Here is a 15,286-nt window from a genome sequence, read left to right as displayed (position 1 = left end):
CCCCATGCAAATTTCACCCAATCAAAAAGTCAATTACCTACTATATGCCAGGCAGCATCCAGTGGATATAACAGTGAATGAAACACAGTTCCTGACCCTGTGAAGTATATGTTCTAGAAGACAATGGTAAACTAACAGTTAAACATTATAATATGACGTCAGGAACTGACATACACCACAAGGGAAAACAGCAATGTAAGGGACAAAAGGTGATGGAGCTGCTGTTGGGGATGAGGGAGTGAGGACAGGCCTGGGAGGTGACATTCGAGCAGAGACCAGAGTGGAGGAATGGATCCCTCCCTGGGAATATCTGGGGGAAGTGTTCTGCGATGAAAGAGTTGCAAGAAATCCCTGATCGAAGTGGATCAGCTGGGATCAACTAGAATTTCAACTGACTTTTCATAGACAGAAATAATTTTCAAACCAAATTTTGCCAATAGCTGAAAAAATTCAACATGACGTTACCTGTATTTAGAAGTCTTTAGCATCCAGAACTTGATTTCCAGTAGGTGGGACCATCAGTATATGAATGAAGTGATCAAACAATCTTACCTTTGTGAAGAGCTCCCTCCCATGTTATCCCTTTTAATAATTACAACAACCCCACAAGGTAGATATTATCATTCACGACAATGTTACAGACGGAGAAACTGAGGCTGCAAGAAGTGAAGGATCTAGAGTGTGGCAGAGCCAAGACTAATAGAATCTGGGGTCCAGACTTAGGACATCAGTATGCAGAAGTGCCCTGTTTCTAAAGGAAGTTGTCAGGACTTTTCTTCACTGAAACACGTGGTATAGAAAAAACTACAGAACGCTTGGGCTTGTAAATTTCCCTTCATATCAGCACAATATGTGGTATAGAAGATCAATATCTCTGTGGCAGTGTGGCAGTGTGCCACTTAGCTGTTCTTCAAGACAACCTCCCAGGGGGATCATGGTGGCCTGATAGCCTCAGTTAGTGCTCTGTGGACCCACCTCCCTGTTGGCATCAAGTCCACATTTCCCCTAGGCTGTTCCTGGCCAATGGCTGAGCACAACTGTTGGGGTACAGTGGTGGCTCATCCTTCTTGACACAAGCTGCCTCCAACAGGCAGCCTTTGAGCCCCAGGACTCTTATTGGCCTGGTGGAGACTGTCTCAGAAATGCACTGCTCTCAGGCTTTTTCTCCCCAGTTCTTCCTTCTCTCTCTCCTTTCACAGGTGTCAGACCTGCATTATGGTCTGAAGGCTGTCCATGCCATCTCCTGCCACCTCCCCTTTTCTCCTTCGCAGACACTTCTCCCAATAAATCTCTTGCATGTCTAGGCTCATCTCGGTATCTGCTTCCCAGAGGATCCACACTGACATAATTTTAATCTAAATAGTTTTGTTTTACTTCTTTCTAGAAGGCCTACATTATCAGTTTATTATATCTTTGTCTTTCTGGACTTGAAAAACCAAGAGAAAAAGAAAAAAATGTTTTTTCTCAGTTATCAGTGTCAGACCTTTGGCTTCATTAATAGTCCGTTTTAACAAAAACATACAGGGAAATTCTAGAATTTTACTGGTGTCAACCGAGGTGAAGTTTTGTCCTGAGTTCTGGCAAGAGGCTTTTTTCTTAGCAGTTTCCAATCTGTTTTCACAGGTCCTTGTCTAAGGCGAACACTTCGGGCTTTCTTCCCAGGCTGTGAATTCCAAGCTCAGAGCTAATCAGAGCTGTCAATGCATATTCAAAAGGATCTAAGTGGTTACAGAAGGCTGCTGGGAGTGCTCTGGGCAGATGTAGGGGTCCGAACCAGCGCTATCTAATAGAAATATAATGTGAGCCTCATATGTAATTTTAAATTTTCTAGTACCCACATTTGAAAAAGGAAAAAGAAACAGTTAAAATTAATTTTAATAATATGCTTTATTTAACCCAATACATCCAAAATATTACCATACCACCATGTAATTATATTTAAACATTATTGATGAGATAGTTTACATGTTTTTCACACTATGCCTTTAGATGTGTCACATTTCAAGTGCTGAATAGCCACATATGGCTAGTGGTCACCATATTGGGCAGTGCAGGCCCAGGCACTCCCGAGCCTGAGAAATAGTATTTGAACATGGAGCAGCTGACAAGCTGTTTTTCTTAGTGTGCCTCTAAACTGGTTATAGATCCCCACCCACCCCCACCCCTTTGTGGAATTTGTCAAATCATCACCCAAGGGGATTTGCGTTCAGGACTTTTTTTGGTTTTCTAGGAAATAGAAAATACTCATTTTGAAGTAAAATGTTTCTGGGATTGAGTTCAAGGCGCATATGAGCTATCGGCTCCCACAATTATTTTAAATAAGTCTTTGTAGCTAGGGAATCAAGTGCACAGAAAATGAGGTTATTTCCTCCTCCCCAACAGGTCTGATTCCAGCAGTTCTAGCTCCGGCAGTTCTTACTATGTGACTCTGATTTCTTCTGCCCCTGTCCCCAAAGTAGCCGTGTCCCACCTCCCCTGGCAATTTACATCCCAGCAGAGACCCTCCACCACACCCTTTTCTGCTATTTTAAAAGCACTATGATAATCCAATTTTTTTAAACTGCAATTATAATTTAATACCAACTTCACAGGAGGCAAATATTGTGTATCTGTTTATGCATTCGCTCACTTAATTTTCAACCTTATATTATTATCTTCATTTTACAGTTTAAAGAAATTGAGTTTCAGAAAGCTAAGTAACTAACTCAATGCCACATTGCTAGTCTTCCTATATTCCCTCAAATTTGGCCTGGGAGACCGATATCCTGGACCAATCTACACTACTGATGACATTGTAAATCGATTCAATCTTCTCTGAGATTAACTTGGCCATGTTTAACAAGTTATAAAATGTTCCATGCCCTTTCATACAATGATATTGGAATTTCTTCTAAGGAAATAAATAAAATACAGATGCACACATCAACGTGTGCAGAGACATTTATGACAGAAATATCCACGATAGCAAAATAAATAAATAAATAAACACCCAGAATTTTTCATTCATTTAGGAAACATTTATTGAGTACTTTCTATGTGTTAAGCACAGGTCTAATAACAAGAATTCAGCAGTGGAAAAAAGAATAAAAGGACAAAGGTGATCCTTGCTTTCGTGGAGATGTTTCATGTGCAAATATCCTAGGAGTGCAAAGGAGGAACGGATAGTGAAAGCCATGTACATAATTTAAGTTGTCTAGTAGCTACCTTAAAAAATAAAAGAGATAAGAGAAATCACCTTTAATAATACAGTTTATTTAGCCCAATATAGCCAAAATATAATGTCAGCATATAATCAACATGAGAAACTAATAAAATATTTTCCATTGTTTTAATACTAAATCTGCAAAATCCAGTGTGTGTTTTACACCTATAGCACATCTCAATTTGAACAACAAATTTTCATCAGAAATACTAGATCTGGATTTAGATTTCATAAAATTTACCATTAAAAAAGTAGATTGACATAACAATTTGTTCCAAACATGCTTAAAGGTTTCCTAATAATTAGTTGAATATCAAAAATAATTTTCTTTAATATTTGCCTCCACGTTGACCAAAAAAAAAGAAAAGAAAAAAGGTATAAAATTGTTATTATTGATTTGGATTTTGAAAAGTTTTGATTTCAACATCAATTCTTGTGCCTATCTAGCTAGGTCACAAATAAGCTTTTCCTTTACTTGGAACTTCAAATTTAGCTTCTTCATATGCAGTATAATATCAGAAAACAAATTACATTGCCATTTTGAGTCTTTGATTATTGAGCATTTGGCAAATATTCCTCGTTTCAAGAAAAAATTGGACTTTACAGTAAATCTTTGCAAAACTCTCCTACAACTCAAACAATGAGTATTGGCAAAGAACTTTCAATTCATTAAATCCTTTGTCTTCCATTTCTTTCAACAGTTCCATAAACTGGGGACGATTCATAGTATTTGCACATCCTTATGAGCAATATTAACAATTCCATCCACGACACTTTTCACAGTGTCTCCTTCAGAAAACTGAGCTCAAATAGTTCAGTGGGATGAAGCAAAAAGGGAAACATCAGTCTTCTATTGCAAAACTCCAATAAATCTGGATTTTTAAACTGATATAGCTGGATCACAGTACATCATGATAGAAACAAATTTTTTCATATCTAGCTGAAATTCTTTGATAAATATTCATGCCTTGAGTTCAACTTTCTAAGCCACAAATTGACACTTCTTTGCATGTGTGAAAGTCCTTTGAGAGAAAAAACATATCTAAGTGTTGATTGGGGAGTGTCTTTTATGTCTCACAACTTCTCTAAAGCTAAAGAAAAGTCTTGAAGTTTTTCAAATGCGAATCAATTTATCTTTGATATTATTAGAAAGGTGTTGTATCCTACTAACAATTGTTTGGGGGCTTAATTGAAGATCTTTCACCTTTTATGAAGTATCATTTTTAGTCTTTTCCTTTATAATCTTCTAACAAATTTCCATAACTGAAATAATTTATTTTACTCTTTGTCCATCTAAAAATAATTTTCCTTATTGTGCAAGAATCCAAGCCATTCTACAGCTAGCCAAAGTCACTTGCTCAGACAATGTTAAAAGTAGTTTAAGGCAATGGGAGATGCTGGTCAACGGGTTCAAAGCAGCAGTTAAGGATGATGAGTAAATCTAGAGAGCTAATGGACAAGGATGATGACTATACTTAATAACACTCTATTGAACTCTGGAAACACTCTAAGAGAGTACACTTCAGGTGCGCTCACCACGCACAAAGAAATGGTAACTATGTGAGGAGATGATATGTTAATTAGCTTCACTAGTGATCATTTCACCGTGTATATGCATATTGAATTATCATGCTGTACACCTTAAATACATACAATTTTTATCTAAAAATATATAAATAAATGAAAAAGCAGTTTAACAAATTTTATCGGACATTAATTCTTATTTTAGGTGTTTATTCTTTTTTGACTATTCAGAGGAAAGTTCTTATCCAATTCACTATGTATTTCCTGAAAATGTCTCTTAATATTATCCGCTTTATTATCTTTGAAATATTTTACACAATCAATAGCTTTATTGTTTTGCTCTGCCACAGTAAATTGCAACTGCCTTTCATCCTGAAATTTGCACCAGTCTCTTTTCTTCTTTACTGTTCCGGTCACAGTACTAGCTTCGGAATCTCCACTTGATTCTGCAGCAGTAGTGTGCCTTCGTTTTAAATTTAAATGTTTGCCCATACTTATTTTTTAAACTAGAAAAATAATTTATTAATATTACGATTAAACTAAAATGCAATCATGTAAAAAATTGTAATAAATGTAATGGCTATCACTCACGTAGATATCACTCCAACTCACATTGCCTGCATTAAATATTCAAATAAACACAAGTTACATCAGATGCATATTTTAAAAATCAAACTGAGTTGACTGCCTGACACTGACTAGATGGGTGAAGTGTTCACGTGTAGACTACAGTAAGATCATACGCAATGTAATGAAATGTCCTACCGAAACAGTAAAGTTGTGTTGAACAGAAAAATATTTTATACAGTTAAAGCTTTTAATTTAGGTTAATTTAAATTAAATTAACGGTTCCTTTCCTCAGTCATCCTGGCCACATTTCAAGTGTACAGTAGCCATATGTGACTCATATTAGACAGAGAAGGCGTCGTGGAAGGCCGAGGCGGAGGGCGTGGTGTCCAGATCACCAGACTTCTTCACAGCTGCCTTACATTTGTTTCCTTGAGGTTTCATAAGTTTGGAGGGGAATAAAATGTTTTGGGGCGTGGCTCTTGGCTGCCTCCTTCACTTCAAGCAAGATGGCTCCAATCGTATCTTTTACTTATTGAATCTTCATATAAGATTTGGTTGGAAGAAAGTGTTCCAGTGTTTGGGTTTTTTTAAGTCTTTGAAACCTTTGGTCCTCTATTCCCTTGCTTCTCAAAGTGGTGGATCTAGCATTGGCATCACCTGAGAGCTGGTTGGAAATGCAGGTTCTCAGGCTCCACTCCAGATGATTCGTGCTCACATTAGAGTTTAAGAAACAGTGGGCTATGGTTTTTTCAGCCCCATGAAATCCTTTCCCTAAGGATCATACACACACACAAATGCACACACAGCATGTTTTAATGAGGAAGTAGCCCATCATGAAACCATAAGCAAACCCTGCAGTCTAGACACAATCACAAGTGAAGGAATACAGCCTTTAGCGTTTCCTTTCAGCCACTGCGACCCTGTTGAAGCTCCTGGTTCTGAGTTGCAGCCCCACACTTCCCTCCCGCTCCTGCTGTGGCTGTGCCCGGGAGCCCTGTCGTTGTAGCAGAGCTTCATTGACACAGTGGAGGATGCAAGCTTAGTAGCTAAAAGAATGAACCCTGGAGCCAAATTGAGTGAATTTAAATCCCAAATCCACCACTCTCTAGCTCTGTGAGCTCAGGAAGGCTTCTTGATTTCTTAGTGCCTCAGTCGCCTCATGTGTAAAATGGGGATAATAATAGACCGGCCTTAAAGGGTCGTTCCAATGATTAAATGAGTTAATGGGTAAAGCATTAGAATAGCCCTTGGCACATAGTAAGCATTATATAAGCAATATAAAAATGAATCAACCTCTGCATATTTTCCCAGGTTTTTAATATGAGGAGAGTGAAACTACTCACAGCATTTTCCTTAAGTAATTTCCTATCTCTGAGGAGTGGCAGTTTCAGCTGCGATAAGTAGCCCAAAAGAGGTGTTCAAAATATGTTTGTTGAATGAATGAGTACCCGAATAAACAGATGCTTGATTGGAATAGGATGATGTAATGTCCACACAAGCTCAGAATTCCAGCCTTCTCCTCCAACTCTGGGAATTCCCAGTCTTTCCCATGAACTGTGGTTCTGCTTTGTTATCTGTTTTCCCCTCCTAGAAGTTCATCCCAGACTGTTCCCACAATCATTTGAGTGTAACCTCAGTAAATGCATTTCATGATTGAAGAGATTCCAAACCTACAGTCAACATGGCTCTCAGCATGAGCAAAAGCAAAGCTAGGGTTTTTATTTATATGAAATTAGGGGATTGGAACAAAGGAGAGACTGAACAGGGCACTGAGCAGGGCTGGAATTTTGTAATTCTATTTACTGGAAACATGACCACCTCTAGCAGAAAAAAAAGGTTGCCATGTCTCGGGTCCTTCCAGAGAGAGTGGAGAGTCTTCATGGAGCTAACATCTGAGGACAGGAACCAGTTAGACTGGAGTGGCCACTGGCAGAGGGTTCAGGTTGTGCCAAGCGTTGTCTTGGAGCTTCCACAAGGACGTGACAGAAGGTACACTGGCCCTGGAGTAGGGAAGTTTCCCTAATCCATCTCTTTGACCATGACCTTCACAAAAGTGACTATAGAGGAGTCATTTTAAAATGGAGTCAGAGCTGCCTGTCCAGAGAAATTGCTTGGCTGTCTTAAACCTCGGACTGGGCCAAACCTGTGGAGAGGACCAGAATGGCAATTGTTTTACAAGCAATTGTTTGAGAAGTCAGCAGGAGAACAGACACTCTGATCACAAAGACCGAGGGTTGTGGACTTTCTGAAGATGGAATCAATAGCCAATCAATGTTTAACCAAGACTAGCTGTCTGCCTCCAACTCCAATTAAAATTCTTTGTAATACAACCTCCCTTCTTTGCCTTTAAAAGCTCCTGATTTTTAGTGCCTAGTGGAACACTTTTTGAGTTTCTACCTAAATATGTTTCTCCCAAATTGCAGTTCTAATTGCCCAAATAAATATCTGCTGTTTAAATTGCAGTGATTTTTCCTCTGTCAACAACCTACGAGGTGGTAAGCAACTATAAGACGTGAGGCCAGAGAAATGTGCTTGTCATTTGTGTGTCCTCAGTCTCTGGTACTAGTCACAGAGTCAGTGCCCTGAATGCTTTCGAGTAAATTAATTAATCAGTGTTGGAAAATACTCAAGGTACGACTTCAAGAACTTGAATTCCCAGGCAAGACTGGGATCTCAGGAGCCGAAGCTGAGCACAGGAGAAGGTGAGCCGACCCTCAGCAGTGGGACTCAAAGGAAGGGGACCTAGAAGCCATGTCCTCAGCAAAGGGTTAGTGACAGAAACACAGAGGGGAGTAGGGAGGGTGAGGGGCCATAGCTGAGCCACAGAAATCCGAAGGCCATAGTGTGAGGAGGGAGCTTTCCCACAGGATGTAAGGCAGGCCAGAGGGTAGGGATGGAGGTGCAAAGGGTAAGGGGCTGGGCCACAGTGCTGGCAATGCTGCTGTTGCTGTCTCTTTCCCGTTCATTCACTGGCTGCAGCGTGGGAGAGGGCTTGGCTGCCCCCTTGGAGGTATCATGCTAAGTTGACCCCCAAGACAATTGAGAGTCCTGCCTGACTTGCCTCCATTGAGTAATCGGGATCCTTCATGCTCATGGGGTTCCTCTTGCTCCAGGGTTGTATTCTTAAGATTTCTACATTGTGCTTTCTTTCCTTGCCCAGATTCTAACCCAGGCCTCCTATACCCTCTAAATTCACATTTCCTGCTGCTCCCTACTGAATACCTGCTGCTAGCTGCCTCCTTCTCCACTCCCTGAGTTATTTCCTTAGTGGAATGATGAAGCCAGAGGAGAGCTGTGGGCACGTCACCCTCGCTGTCTCTGCTCTGGCTGCAGGGAGGAATTCCCAGGCTCCCGCCCTCACCGGCTGAGAGCAGAAAACAGTGATCACACAAAAGATTCCTGTGGAGAGGAACCAGGAAAACTGCTATCTTCTATATTAACCTCCATATGATAAACCTTATGCTGGTGAACCTGGCCAAGAAAAGGCCAGAGATCTTGAAGGAACCCTGGGTGCCACTTCAGTGAATGCTATGCAGTGGTAGGGAGCACGCTTAGTGCTCTCAGGGGGACACCCCCTACTTGAATCGATGGCGGTCAAGCTCTGTGTCATCCATCCTTTAAGTCAAGCCAAGGCCTTCTGTCCACTTGAGGCTCTAAACACAAGCAAGATGATGGAGCGGGGTGAGGCAAGAAGAAGTGGGCTGAGTCGTTTTCAAATGAGATCGACTTTACTAAATGATTCAGGATAAAGTAGCAGGTGCTAAAGGAAAAGCAACTGAGATCACGCGAGGGGAATATAATGCCAAGCATTTTTTCCCTTCTTTAAAAATTTTTCTCAACTTGATTCTGTGTAAAAATGGTACAACTACAGTCAAGGATAGCTTCCTGATGTTGATGAGTGGGGCTTTTTGGAGGGGTGAGAATTTTCTCATCAGAGGCGAGGAGAAGGCAAAGCCACAGCAGAGCCAGCCGCAGGCCCCGGCTGCCAGCAACGTCAGGCTGTGCAGGCCGGCCTCTGCTCCAAATACACCTGACACTCAGGGTCAAATGCCGACCTCTTCAGAGCTCCAGGGCCAAAGCCTGGATTGATGGGTCCCTTTATTTTGGTGAAGAGACCAAGGGTTCCAGCTTTTTCCTTTTAAATTTTTCTTATCAATTTTTTAATCAGTAAAGTAATTCACGCTCGTTGTAACAACTGAAGCCAATGTTGATATATATCCTTCCTTAAACATATATGGGAGGTAGCTTTGTTTGTTTCCTTAAAAATAGGATTATCTACACATATTACTTTGCACCTTACATTTTGCATTGAACAATATATCACGAACACTCCTGCAGGTCAACGCATACAGACATAATTCTTTTAAACAGCTGCATCTGAGTCCATAGTGTGAACGGAGACAGTTTATTCTATTGTTTCCAATTTAATGAATATTCAAACTATTTTCTGGTGTTTTTGGTTTATTTGTTTGATTTTTCTTTGGGCCACTACACCCATTACTACTGCACTAAACATCTTCCTAGATATATCCTTACAAATGGATCTTTTATTTCTGAAGAAAACATCAACAAAAGGAATTGCTTGGACATGTGGATGTGTTCTTTTTAAAACAGATATTACTTCCCAAAATTAGAAATCCACCTGCCCAAATGCAAAATATGAAAATGTCCATCTTCCCACCGCTTCACCAGGAATCTCTTTTTATTGTGACTTTTGCTGTTTTCTAAAGAACATGCAGTCAGGGAAAAATAAGAGAGCAGATCACCTCTTCACCTCAGCCCTCAGCACATCAGATTCCCCCATCATTAAACATTTGTCCAATATAGAAGGTACGGCACCAAGAGTGAACCGTAGTATGACTATGGCCTTTGGGCGATAAGGCAGCATCACTGCAGACGTGTCACCTGTAACGAAAGCACCACTCTGGTGGGAGACGTTGACAAGGAGGGAGACTACGCATGTCCTGGGGGCAGGGGCTATATGGGAAATCTCTGTTCCTTCCTCTCAATTTTGCTGTGAACCCCAAACTGCTCTAAAAAAATTATCTTTTTTAAAAAAGTGATTTAAGTGCACATTTTGTGGTGGACATTCTGATGTACACGCCAGTCCCTTCTTCAGGAACGGAGGCTCTCTTCTCTCAGCTGCTGGGAATGGCACAGAGGACAGCCCTCAGCAGTCGGCTGCTTGGGAACTGCCCCAGCTGAATGACAGTCCCTTCCCTGAGGTCACGTCACATTCCTGATTGATACAGGGATGTAAATACCCAGCTCTCTTGTCTCAGCTGGGGACGGTTCCAAAGGGTCGTCTGTTTTTGAACTGCCCGAAGGTCACGGCTGCAGCCTGCCTTGACTCCACCCCACTGGACTTCTCCCTCTGCGGTCTCCTCCTCCCTTCCCAAGGATGTCCCTAGTCAACTTCCTGAGTTCTGATCTCTGTCTCAGGGTCTGCTTCCCAGAGAACCCAGAAGCGAGCTATACATTTTAAAAGAAACTCACACAGAGTATTCACTCAGAGTTTCTAACTTAGGGAATTCATGACATAAAGTTCTTTTGATTTTGGCAGGCTGATTTCACTTTTGAACACCTCCCACAGATGAAGAACCAACACATTTATACCTGTATCTTTATAGAGAGGCATCCATATTTATGAGACGATAATTATTCGTTCCCAAGGATTTTGTCGCTCATCATTACTCTAAAAGAAACTCGGGAGAGGTAAACAATTCACCAGAACTCCTTTGGTTTTGCCAATCTTCAGGTGAAAATTGGTTATTGCTTTGTTCTTTTGATTGGCATCCCCAGCTAGTGAGGTGGGGAATGTCCACAGGTGTTTATTAGCCAGGTAGTTTCCTCTTCTGTGAATTATCTATTTACATACTTTTGCCCATTTTTCTTTTTGTTTCACTTGTCTTTTTCATAATAATTGGTAATACATTTTGGATATATGTTGCTTTTTTGGCTTTTTTTGATGGTGACTTTCATCACTTTCAAAGATAACACTTTATGTGTTGGTTTTGGAGGGTTATTTGAGTTTGGGTTTTAAAAATATATGTATACAGAAGCATATAAGGAAGAAAGTAACTGTCTTAGTCCATTTGGGCAGCTCTAACTGAATACCATTGACTGGGTGGCTGATAAACAACAGGAATTTATTTCTCACAGTCCTGGCAGCTGGGAGGTCCTAGATCAGGGCCTGCTTCGAGGCTCCTAGACAGTCATCTTTTTGCTGTGTTCTCACAGGGCCAAAGGGCAAGGGATCTCGCCAGGATCCTTTTTATAAGGGCACTAATCTCATTCATTAGGGCTTCACCCTCATGACCTAATTACCTCCCAAAGGCTCCAACTCCTAATACCATAACATTGAGGATTAGGTTCCAACATGTGAATTTGGTGGGTGGAGCAGAAACACAAACATTCACTCAATAGCAGTAATAATCACTTAAAATTTCTCCACTTAGAGAATTATTTTGAAATTTTTCACTTTTCCTTGCAATTTTTCCATGCCCAGTTTTCATAATTGAGATAATCTTATATCAGACTTTATACATAATTTGAATTCTTGTTTTCTCATATACAGTCATGCGCCACAGAATGACACTGTGGTCAGCAATGGACCACATATACAACGGTGGTCCCGTAGATTAGTACTGTATGCCTGGGTGTGTAGTAGGCTACACCATCTAGGTTTGTGTAAGTAGATTCTATGATGTTCACACAATGACAAAATTGACTAATGACCAATTTCTCAGAACGTATCCCCATTGCTAAGCGATGCATGACTGTACTATTATATCCTAAGCATTTCCGCAAGTCATTAAAAGCCTTAATGATCATCTAAATGGCTACATAATAGTTTAGCGAATGGATAAACCATCATTCGATGTAATCCCTTAAGAAGTGTTAGACATGTGGATCATTTCCAATCTCCCACTATTACAAATAATACTATGATGAGCTTCCTATGCAGAAATATCTGTTTGTATTTCAGATTATTTCCTTAAATACACTCTCAAGAGTGGAAATGAGTAAAAAGCAAAAAAACGTGTAAACGCCCTTGTTACATATCTCAGTTCGCTTTTCAGGAGTCATTTGCAAACCAGTGTTTTACATCTGAAGAGAAATATTACAGTGAAAACATCACACCCAAAGTTAGTCCTGGCATTGGTGGTCCCAGGCAATGTCTCGGGGTATCGCCATCAAGTAAGCAAACATTTATTACACCTACTGCTTACAAGTGACTATTTCAGGCACTAGAGGGATGTGGATAACATTGACCAGGGTCCTGCTGTCAAAGAGTGAAGGGTCTGAGAGAACATTGAGCACTAATTGATTAAGTATAACATGAGAAGGAGTGAAACAAATCTTCAACAGAATTGTAAGTCAGCGTGTGTGGGGGAAGCGGTGAAACGATGCAGCCAGCGAGATGCGCTGTTCTATTACAGTCTCATAAACATCCTCCAGGGCCCTGGGACCTTTCCTATAATCGATACTGGAAGTACATGAATGTCCAGTCGGGATTTGGAATGTAGTTTTAGGATTTTACATAATGACATAGCTTTATAGTTTTTACCACTTTGCTTTTATGACTAGCTGTTGGTCATTGCTATGGTTTCCTTGACACCAGGAGCCTGGCATGCAGCCCCCACATTTTTCCTGTAGAGTTTCATCCTACAGTAGCCCACTCGGCACTGGGGGCTTAAAGACTGCAGTGTGTGTGTGTATGGCTCAATGGGTTAGGCCATGTGCTGCTCACCCCTGGGAGTCTCTGGTGGGTGGAGAGGAACCCGCCAGGCTGACTTCCAACAGAGCATGCTATTTCCACTACTCAGAAGCTGGCGGGACCCCAGACACCACAACCCAACCCGAATCACCTAAAAGCAGTGTGGTGGGATGGCCCTGGAGCCAGAGTTCTGAATTTGATCTTCGCTTTCCCCACCTAGCAGCCATCTGATCTGGACAAACTATTTAGACCTCTCACCTTTCTTTCCTCAACTATAAAACAGAGCCAAGAGTGATCGTGAGAGGACAAAAAGATAATGGATGTGAAAGCACTTAAAGAGAGGAAATTGTCTTCGAAATATCAGCATTTATTATGCTTTAGAAAATCTAAAAATCAGATTTTCCTAGTCCCTCCTCTCTAAACAAATTTTGATGTCCATGGGGGATGAAGAGCAAGGGGTGGTAATGCATTGATTTATTCCTTGTCACTTTTTAAAAGGCATGCCTTAAAGCAATATGATAGAAGAGCTATTTTTCTGGCGTTGTCATCACTAGAGAGGGCGACTTTGGCTGGCTGAGAACACATTTGTGTGTGTGCCTAGGGTTTTGAAAGGTGGAGGGGACTGTTGTAGAACACTAGGTGGGAAAATTTCTTTAGGGTTTACAAGTTGATCTGAGGCTCTACCCCATAGCACGCAGACCTCTGAGCCCTCGGGAATTACCTTCCACTCCATCATCCACGAAGCAGGCCCCTGGGAAGCAAATTCTGACATACTGGGAGAAATTCAGCCAGGCTCCCGGACAAAAGAAGCTCAAAGGATACTCTAGCAGAGATTATCAGAGAAGCGCTTCTGCTTTATGAGCCTGTGAAGAAAACTGCAGAATTGTTCATCTCACTTTTGTTGGATGGAGAAAATATACTGCTCCTTTAAGGGCTACCTGCAAAGCGAAGGAAACGTTATCCTGAGTGATTTATTTAGGCACACCTGAGGCCAACTCTAAGCGCCTACATCTTCATTCCGAGAAGCTCAGGGAAGAGAGAAGTGGCTAGACCATGCTCCCCAATACATCTACCCTCCCCCTCATCGGCCAGCCATGTTATAGCCCCTGGAGAGCAAGACTGAGCCATTCCTCCCCACCCACCCCCAAATTTCCATCCTCACTGGTGCCCCCGCTCCCAGGGACAGACAGTGGACAAGGTGCTGCCGGGGAGCTGCCTCCCCTGCTGTCCACCCACTCGTTCCCCCTGCCTACCTTCAAGGACCCTCCCCCGCCCTCAGCAATGTCCCGAGGCACCTGCCTCTTCAGGAGTGAAGCCCAGCTACTGATGTCTCCCATGACTGTCACCAGCCACTGGGCAGGGTCGCCCCCAGCTCTGCTCTCCCTTCAGGCTTCCATCTCATCACTGTTCCCTAAGGATCCTCTTCCCGCTCTCCGCTCTGAGATCCCCACGCTTGCCTGTACTTGAAAGAGGGTCCAGGAAATTCCCAGGACACCCTAAATAGAACTCACTTCCTGTTCCGTGAATTCTCAGCCCCAGTCAGAAACATGTGGAGCCTTGCCTCTGCTCGCCACCCCGGAGAAGTGGTATTTTTAGAGGGATTACAGAGTGGGGAGGGTCAGCGCAAGCTGAAAGGACAGGTCCACTGAACAGAAACCGTTGCTTAGACAGAAAATCATCATCACAAGAGTAAGAGCTATCATTTTCCAAGACACTTTCCTATTTACATGTGCGTTCATATCCATCATCTCCTTGATTCCCCAACATCACTCACTAAGGAAGATAAGCGAGTGTTATTGGCTCTGCTTTATGGACAAGGAATGTAAAGCAGAGAGGAGTTGATAAGTGGCTATAGCAGAACCCAAAACTTGGGGGTTGTTGATATTTGAGCCCTCTCCAGCTTCCAGCGATGGAGAGTGAGCACTGGTGGGCACAGGGAGGCCGCTCTGCCCCTGCTGGTCTCTGGCCGCACACCAGGCTGCCCTGCCCAGTGGAGCCTCTTCCGTAGGCCAGCAGCAAGCTGCCTGGGCCACCCAGCCAGGACAGGCAAAGGCCCGTGGGCAGGGGCCTGTGGCAGAATGTGATGCCCTGGAGAGCAAGGTGGGGGGCTCCTGATGAGAGCTTCACAGCCTCATATCAAGCGAAGCACGGCTTCCTTCATGGAGTCAGTCTATCTTACATTTGCTCTTCCGCTTTTCCTGCTGCCTTCTACTTTTCCCAGCATTATTATCTTTGCCAAAGAGTTCTGTCTTCTCACAATGTGCCCAAGG

General features: G+C 42.1%; 1 long non-coding RNA gene across 1 annotated transcript; it reads right to left on the bottom strand.

Moving 5' to 3' along the window:
- Positions 1 to 2,995: 2,995 nt before the first annotated feature.
- Positions 2,996 to 14,493, bottom strand: LOC139076493 (uncharacterized). The gene is made up of 3 exons (XR_011528189.1): positions 14,312 to 14,493; positions 13,738 to 13,950; positions 2,996 to 7,439 (listed from the first exon to the last, which is right to left on the bottom strand). It is a non-coding gene; the product is annotated as an uncharacterized lncRNA (long non-coding RNA).
- Between the last annotated feature and the right edge of the window lie 793 nt (positions 14,494 to 15,286).

This window comes from Equus przewalskii, chromosome 1 (genome assembly GCF_037783145.1).
Source record: "Equus przewalskii isolate Varuska chromosome 1, EquPr2, whole genome shotgun sequence".
Lineage (NCBI taxonomy): Eukaryota > Metazoa > Chordata > Mammalia > Perissodactyla > Equidae > Equus > Equus przewalskii.
This window is presented reverse-complemented; position numbering and strand designations above follow the sequence as displayed.